We start from the raw sequence: 9,470 nt of genomic DNA on the forward strand, positions 1-9,470 counted from the left end.
TCACTTCCTGTAGTCTGTCAACACCAAGTTTGGGAAAGCAAGGCAAAATGACAGACGTGTTGTAATCATAGCAATAGGTGTTATGCTATGAAGGATGGACACTGTGAAAATTAGCAGGAGAAAAGTGTGTTAGTCATGGAGACTCATTCTCTCATCTTGCTTTTCTTCCTCCCAAAGACTACAGGGTCTATAATACAGAAAAAGCCATATTTTCACCTCACTCTCACATCCCTATAAGCAGATCCATTTAGTTGAGAACATGAATTAAAGAACTGCCTGAAAGCTAGAACCAGTGGCTAGAAGGAAAATGAGTCAGAATCATGAGTGGAATGTAAAACAGAAACCATGGTGATGAATCTTGAGGGAGGAGTTAGAAATGGAACAAGTTTAGAAGGTTTGCATTTTTATGATCTCATTGCTTTTGTAAAGCAGATGCATTTGTGATTTCTCAGTGAACAATCCAATTCAAACTCATATGATAATTTGTCATCTTTGGAAATCTAGCACCTCAGCTGTGATCTCATGAAAATCTCACTCATGATTCCTCTTTTAAGTCATCCCATTAAATGAATATTTTTAAACTTGCAACTTTGTTTACTGAAACCATGGAAATCCCTCTAGCTAAGATTTTACTATACAACTTATAATTATGAATATTTTATCTTATTTACCAGTAGGAACATTAAGGGTACCTGCTGCCTGGAAGAAAAGATCTGCCATTTGCTGGAACTTGTAAGTTTCAAATGCACCTTCAGTAATGGGTCAATGACATAAGTCTAGGAACTAACACTGGAAATTTCTGTGTCTGTGCAGAGCACCCTTTGCCTTCAAATGATGAAGGATGATGCCTTATACCCAGGACCGGAGCTGCCTGCCCTGCCCCATATGAAGGCCCATTATCACCACAAGACAAAGTTCTAATTTCTTGTCATGTCTGGGGGCCTGGCGAGTCAAAGCACTATACCACTGTCTGTTCTCTCTCTCCCTCTAACACCATGGGAAGGCTTCTGCATCGCCTCAATATGGACCAGGTGCAGTGTGGGAATTCCAACGAAGGCAATCAGATGGGCGCTATTGGAGCCCGCAAGTTAGGCTTAAGCATCTTCAGGTGTGTTTTAGGGTAGCGGGGAAGTGGGGGCGGAGAGGAAAAGTATGCCCTGACAGAGGGGAGTTAAAAGAACAAGCTAAGGGTCAGTGACGGCTCCAAAAACAGCGAAACCCCAACTGAGCCGCTTCCGCGGCAACCCACACTTTCCCCCAGGGCTGCCCACGCTTTCCCTGAGGAAACTCGATCTCGCGGGATCTCAGGAGTTCCACGCGGCTGGCAGGGGAATCCTGGGTAAGAAACACTGGGCGCCGAGGACGCCGGATTCCGTCATCGTCTATGATGCCTCTGGCTCATGTCACCTGTCATCAAAACCCCAGTGCCTGTAGAGTCCTCACTACCCTTCCCCGACTCAGAGTCACAGAACAGCTGTTCTTACCAGAGGGCCTGGCCAGGTAAGATTAGGAAAAGGTCTTGGGCCAAAGGCGGAAAGGGGTGAACAAGAAATAAAAACTACTCCCAGAGCTACTCCTCCCTCAGAACCCACCCCCGCCCCCGACTCTCCCCGCCTCAGAACCTCAGTATATATTTGTAAATTGAATGGATAAATGGATAATGTTACATTGTTTACCCTTCCACCGAGAATGACTTGGATTAATTCAGACAATACATTTTAGCCTTCTCAAAAAAGTTGACAGTCCTTGTGGGTGTGTGTGCTTAATCGTGCAGTGGTTTCCAACTCGAATGTCACTAATGTTGGTGGACTACTGAAAGAACTAATAATGCTCCCATATCTTTAAAAGGAGAAATTTGAATATTTATATTGATGACTTTCTTACAACTTTAGTTTTGTTCTTGAAAAAATTGCTGTTATTCCACTGTTAGCTTTCTAATGGAAAAGGTTATCAGTACATCAAACTGCACTAGATGAAATGGAGTGATAAAACACTAATTTCCTTCTGCTGAATATTTATTCCCTTTCACGTGTATGTTTGTTATATAGAAAAATAATTAATTGAAATGAGTCCTTCTAAAACAGAAAAAATTAAGTGGGGTCTTTTCACACTAAAATATTTTGTCTCAAATAGATTTGCATTATGATGAGACTCTGCTGTGTATCCTGTTTACAAGGTGCTTAGGGTAGGACTTCTGGTGAGTAAGGGTTTATTTATTTTGAATACACAGAACCCGAATTCAAACTTTATTATTTTTTTAAGAAAACAAAGTACTTATTTGTTATTATATTGATCTTATTTTTCTGTTTATATGTGATTGTTTAATGTATCATTTATCTTTTACTCCAAGTATTTGTAAATCATCTACTGGTTAGTCAGGGGATAAAACAACATTTGATTAAGTGATCAAGTAAGCTTATGGAGACTATGAGGATGAAGGTAGTCCTTGAAGAGGAGAGTTTAAATAGACAAAGGATTAGTTAGAATTTCAGGCAGAAGACAACAGTGAATGCTACTGTGCAGAGTTTTATATGAAAATCAGCTGATTAAAATGAGTTCCTTTCTTTCATTTACACACCTATCTATTCAAGAAGCATTCATAGAGTCCATATCATGTTATAGGCATCACATTAAGCGTTTGGAATACAGAATAAAACAATGCACAGTTATTCGCAAACAATCCCATTGTGTTCATGACATATGTGTAACAGATTTAATATACACCTGCATTATGCATTAAATCTTCACAGTCTATAGGAGTTCATCCATAAAGCAGGCTATTGTTGAGCAGATGCTGTAAACAAATGATGTAAAGCTAAGTGAGGGAATACTGACAACTCTTGTGACTTACTGAGCCATTTAAAATGAGCAATGAGCCAAAGCAGGAGTCCTACAGAGAAAGAATCAATAATGAATACATTATCATGCATATTTCCCTAAGACAAGGGTAATAATCATGTGGCGTTCACTTCTGTTACTAAATAATTTTAAGGAGCCTTGACTCCCCTCCCCGTGGACTCTAACACACCTATTTCTGGTACAAAATAGAGAGATCTCCACTGCTATTAACACCATAACTCTTAAGACTTTAGCTGCCAGTACATTTTTCAGAATCCATCGGCTCATTTAAACCTTCTGAGAGAAAATGGCAATTGAGCGTAAGTTTTTCATTAAAGCAGTACGGCACTAACTAGGGGCAATGTGGCATTCCAACATTTTATCAACTGTGATGGAGCCTGAAACTTTTAAAGGATAAATAAGTAAACCCCTTGTCTTCTCTCTCACCTTACTTTCCAATCTGAAATTAAATGCTGACCTTGCTTTTGTTATACTGTTAAAGTGATTCTTCTCATATCCTTTTGAATTATATTATTTAAAAAATTTGAGCATCTATCTTTATCCTGTTATCTATGATTTATATTACTTGCTTTTATCCTTCTCTAGAATTTCCTTAATGTATTATTATTCAGTAGCAAAGTTACATACACTCAATAAATGATGGTTTCATAAAATTCAATATTTACTGGAGGAAAAATTAAAGGCGAAAGAAAACAATAGTGCAGATTATTCTGGACAGTTTTAACTTATAAGGTTTATCCTCTAGGTTGAAAGGAAAAACATAATTCTGCTACTCCTTTAGCCATGTTTCCTCATGCCTTTCATGGACTGAGATTCAAATCCAGGCAGAAGTACGTCCTAGTGATTAAAGGTGTATATAACCTTTAATATACAATGCATATATATATATATATATATATGTTAGGTTGGCAAAATGATGATTGTTGATGCTGGATGATGGGTACATTGACCTTCATTGTATTATTCTCTGCATTATTGTACGTTTGGAGTTTCCCATAATACAAATTAAAACTTAAAAATGTATGCACACTTATGTGATCCTCCAAAGGGTATGATTATTACAGAAAATGTGGGGAAAAACAAAACTGTGTTTTCATCCTATCTGAAAAAGTTACCCAAATAATTTACTTGCTTCTTAGAAAAAGTATAATCTGTTCTGTCAATGAAGGATATAACAGTTGGAATGTCTATGTGTCACCTTGCCTAGGCGTAGTCTTCAAACAGTTACCTAAATTATGTTTTGAAGGTATTTTGGAGATGTAATTAATATCTTTAATCATTTGACTTAATAAGCAAGATTGCGTTAGGTAATCTGGGGAGGAGAGTTTGTTCTATCCTTTGAAAGGCCTTAACAGCAGAACTGAGGCTTCCCTGAAAGAGAAAATTTCTGCCTGTGAGCTCCTTCAGCTCGTGCCACAGAATTCCAGCTACACTTTTAAATGGTCTGCTGTATGAATTTTGGAGTTTCCTAGCTATCTCTTATAATTGCATAATCCAGTTCTTTAATTTCTAGGCTTGCAAAAATGAGGAATCATCATAAAGCTTTAGAGGCTTTATAAAATTCTTATATTTTTGTGTCCAGATTCACATAGTCTAGACTGTATGTTAGATGGAGTTAGGCTATAGTGTCTGCATGTTTGACCAATGTCAAGCATTTTCAAAGAATATAAATTATAGGTGATTTTGTATATGTAATTTAAGTACAAGTTGAAATTTAAGAATCATGATCTAGAAAAGGAAAATTTTTAAGAATGTCTTTTGAGAGGCCTGAATTTTCAAACCATTTTGCCTTGAAGATAACTTTTATTAAATTCCCAATAATGACTCAGTGTTGTTTAGGGAATTATAAACTTGCATACAGAGTTCACACTGTTTTGCTTCAGTATTAAATCTAGATTACTTTAATGCATGTTAATAGAATTTGGTGTAATGAGGAGTAAGAAGAGGTGCATCTCATTGGTATAAGGGATAATTTTCAGTGTTACCAATGGAAGATAAATATATATGTGATTTGACCTCCTGATTTGCTGATAAGAATTGAATTAGATACCTCATTTTACTTTGGCACTTTAATTCCTGAAAATATGACTCATCAAGATGCATACCTCACCAACCAGCTTCAGAGAGAAGCTTCACACGTTCATGTCGATCTCCCTCCAGAATTGGTGGGCAGTAAAATAAAAATTAAAAGAATAAACTGCCCCCTTGTCACATATGGCAACTGACATTTCCAAGGACCAACACATTCTCTTTTACTATCTTGACATCTGGTTATTGTAGAGTCAAGAAATAAATGTCATTCTTTCCTGTTTGCCATGATTTTACTCAATCTAGGCAATTTTCCATCCTTCTCTTTTGGGATTTACTCCTCAACGTGCCTCCAAATTCTGGACAAGAGGAGGATAAGTCGCATTTCCTTTTACACTTCATTAGCTTTAACAAATACGTAGCTGGCACTTATACAAACACTATCTCACCTGCTGTTCTGTTCCTTGCTATATTGCCTTCCTGCTGTTTTTACAGGTGGTGTTTAGGCAGTGCTATTCTGAGATATATCATCGTTACTGCATCATTGTCACAGACTTGCAGACAAAAACCTGGGGACAAAACTTAACTTGGAAAAAAATTACAATCTAAATATTCAAAGCTCACAGGCATAAATGGAAAATAGTGTATATTTAAGACCACTATCACTTTCCAGAATCATTGGAAAGAAATCACTGTTGTCTTCTTTGCACTGACATTACTGTTACACTATTAGTTTAATGTGAAATCCTCCGTATTTACTAATGCACTGAAGTTCTCGAGTGCACTATCACCAGTACTAAAATAGCCCACATGTGTTCCACCTTTATGCACCATTTCCATATAGCTATTTGGAGTTTTGCCACTGTTTAGTGTTAAACATAATGGTCATGATCAGTTGAAAACAAATTTTATGATATCTCTTTTTAGGGTAATAATGAAAATATGAAGTCAGCCCTTTAAATTGAAAAAAATGAAGCCAGATGCAAAGTTAAATGTAGATCAACCCTTTATAAAACAAATAAGTAACAAAATAAACTAAAATAAACTTTTCTCTTTGATAAATTAACACATTTATTCATTAAATAAATAATTATCTATATCATGTGCCAGGCCCTGGGGAACAGTATCACAAAGGGTTCACTGTCCTGGTCTTAGGATATAGTTAACTTCAGAGTTTGGGTTAGGTCTCACTGTGGCTAGCCTTCCTGACACAGAAATGAAAAGGGGCCTTCATAAAGACTAAGGCTCCAAAAATCTGCCCTTTTACTGTCGCCCACTCCTTTCTCTTTCTCTTTCTTCTCCTAAACCCTCTGCCCTGGGACTCTCTTGTCATTAGCACATGGGGAGATATTTCTGGGAGAATATTGCATGACCAGCCGTACCTTGCCTCTGACAGAGGTTCTCTCGACCGAGATCATGGAACTGGATTTAACTTAATCAACTTAACTGCTCCAGTATTTGAAACCTTTTGCTATTGGCTGTTATTATAGAAATTTAATTATATTCCTTGCATTCTGTGTAATCTCTCAGCTTGCCTTTTGTATTCAAGCTAAATGTGACACTGCTGACTTGCCCTCATCAGAAAAAATATCCATTTCTCCTTTATTTTAGGAGTTTCTCTAACAATGAAATAAGAAACAAAAAGAAATGGAAAATGCTCAAAATTGGACAAAGAAAATAATCAGTGTGAAACATGAAAACAACTGAAGTCGATTGACTATATTAAAAATTCCATATTCTTCATGTCCAGTGTTTCTAGGCAAGTATAGCTGAAGTTAAATTCTAAATTGAAAAAAAAATGCAATGCAAACAAAACAAAATTAGTATTGTCACTGCTAATTAATGAATGTAATTTTGTTCCATTGAAAATTACTCTATATGTTAACCAGAAATGAAAATTTTTGTCTTTGGAGAAAATAACAAGAACTCTCAGAATGTTACTGCTCTCCAGCTGTTTAAAATCAGGCAGTCAGTGTTAGCTGCCCTTCCCTACTCCCACCCCATTATCTAAAAAAAAAAAAAAAAAAAAAATCAATCATGTGTCTTCTTCTTTTCCGGAAGGAAGGAATATGCCATTTTCAGTGCCTATGAGTTGCTTCTTCTAGAGAGCAATCAATTATTGATTGTGTGAGATTTCATAAATAAAGCCAAATGTAAGTAGGTGATTAATCATTCATTTCTGATTCACCTTGAGAGAACTGTACAATGATAAGAAAAGCAAAACATTAACTGTGTTCCAGTTCAGTCAGTGCAAGTTCAGCAGATGTATGCTCTATACAGTTCATAAGGATTCTTTCATTGTCAACTGATGCATTTGATGTATTAAAGTACCTAGATAAGAAAAATGACATCTTGAGGGTACTTGCTATGTATTAGTAACTTTATATACTTATATGGGTTACTGTGCCAAACATCATTCTTTTTTTTTTTTTTTTTTGAAAGGATGAGGCTTAGCTGGCTGGTTCTGACATTGACTGTATTACTTGTTTGCCATGTGACCTTGGGCAGGTTTTTAACCACCAATTCCATTTCCTCATCTCCAAAGTGGGGATATAGGAGTTATTTCATAAGACCGTTATGAGAACACAATCAGAGAATCAGAACCAGTAGGACCTAAAAAGCATGCAAATATATTAAATACATTTGTTACACTGACTTGATCTTATATAATTGTAGGAATTAATTAAATAATCCTTGTGGAGACTGTTGTCTCCACATCTGATGCCAGAGCTCAGAATCCACAGGTCAGGCAGTAAGGAAAGGAAGATAGATACAAGGTGGGAAAGATCAAGGGCAGGCTGGAACCCACAAGCTTGAGGGAGGGAGAGCAATTGCAAACTCAGCTGCTGGTTCACACCAGTGAGGTGAATCTGCTGAGCAGCATCAGTATGCGCCTTTGGTAAGGAATGGCTGCTGCTTCCAAATCTTCCAAGAATCGTTCTTGTGACCTCCTCTTACCAGAAACATAGACTACAGTGAATTTGGGGAAATGTAGTTCATCCTGAGCAAGTTGACACATTTTTATAAGTATTCCACACACAAAGGTGGGCATATATCATATGTTTGATTTTTCTTTTACTAATTGTGTTTGTTGTATTATTTTGTTTTATAATTTACTGGCTTTCACTCAGAAATTTAATAAGACTCAGGACAGATTTTATGAGTGTGGAAGACAGTTTGTCAAATTGGAATGAGGTAGTCAGACTTAGAACAAGTGTTAATTGACATAAAGTAACAATTTATAATGAATTTATTATAAACAAACTTCACAGTTAACAGAAAATTCATTAAAAGTTGAGATATCTAAACTTAAATCTGAGGCAACTTCAGTCTCTCTGTCAACTAAGATAAAATCTACCCAAATATATCCCATTTTCACCTCTCTTCCATAGAATGTCTTAGAATTTAGTTCCAGCTTTTCTAGTACTAATTTACTCAGTTATCTTCTAGGAGGATAGATTTTATTTTGAGTAGGAGATTCCTTTTATACATAGATTCTGTACAGGACCACTTTATTCTTGCTGAAGTGTAGATTCCTTTCTTGTTCAGTTCAGTTCGGTCACTCAGTCGTGTCCGACTCTTTGCGACCCCATGAATCGCAGCCCACCAAGCCTACCTGTCCATCACCAACTCCTGGAGTTTACCCAAACTCGTGTCCATCGAGTTGGTGATGCCATCCAGTCATCTCATCCTCTGTCGTCCCCTTCTCCTCCTGCCCCCAATCCCTCCCAGCATCAGGGTCTTTTCCAGTGAGTCAACTCTTCGCATGAGGTGGCCAAAGTATTGGAGTTTCAGCTTCAGCATCAGTCCTTCCAATGAACACCCAGGACTGATCTCCTTTAGGATGGACTGGTTGGATCTCCTTGCAGTCCAAGGGACTCTCAAGAGTCTTCTCCAACACCACAGTTCAAAAGCATCAATTCTTTGGCACTCAGCTTTCTTCACAGTCCAACTCTCACATATATATATGACCACTGGAAAAACCATAGCCTTGACTAGACGGACCTTTGTTGGCAAAGTAATGTCTCTGCTTTTGAATATGCTATCTAGGTTGGTCATAACTTTATTTACAAGGAGTAAGCGCCTTTTAATTTCATGGCTGCAGTCACCATCTGCAGTGATTTTGGAGCCCAGAAAAATAAAGTCAGCCACTGTTTCCACTGTTTCCCCATCTATTTCCCATGAAGTGATGGGGCAAGATGCCATCATCTTAATTTTCTGAATGTTGAGTTTTAAGCCAATTTTTTCACTCTCCACTTTCACTTTGATCAAGAAGCTTTTTAGTTCCTCTTCACTTTCTGCCATAAGGGTGGTGTCATCTGCATATCTGAGGTTATTGATATTTCTCCCAGCAATCTTGATTCTAGCTGTGCTTCCTCCAGCCCAGCATTTCTCATGATGTACTCTGCATATAAGTTTACTAAGCAGGGTGACAATATACAGCCTTGACGTACTCCTTTTCCTATGTGGAACCAGTCTGTTGTTCCATGTCCAGTTCTAACTGTTTTTTCCTGACCTGCATATAGGTTTCTAAAGAGGCAGGTCAGTTGGTCTAGTATTCCCATCACTTTCAGAATTTTCCA

General features: G+C 37.3%; 1 long non-coding RNA gene across 1 annotated transcript; it reads left to right on the forward strand.

Annotated features, from left to right (window-relative positions):
- The first annotated feature begins 724 nt into the window (after nucleotides 1-724).
- On the forward strand, nucleotides 725-6,627 carry LOC112586827. Its single transcript, XR_003111280.2, has 3 exons — nucleotides 725-1,500; nucleotides 2,134-2,197; nucleotides 6,499-6,627. It is a non-coding gene; the product is annotated as an uncharacterized LOC112586827 (long non-coding RNA).
- Nucleotides 6,628-9,470: the final 2,843 nt, after the last annotated feature.

This window comes from Bubalus bubalis, chromosome 9 (assembly GCF_019923935.1).
Source record: "Bubalus bubalis isolate 160015118507 breed Murrah chromosome 9, NDDB_SH_1, whole genome shotgun sequence".
Lineage (NCBI taxonomy): Eukaryota > Metazoa > Chordata > Mammalia > Artiodactyla > Bovidae > Bubalus > Bubalus bubalis.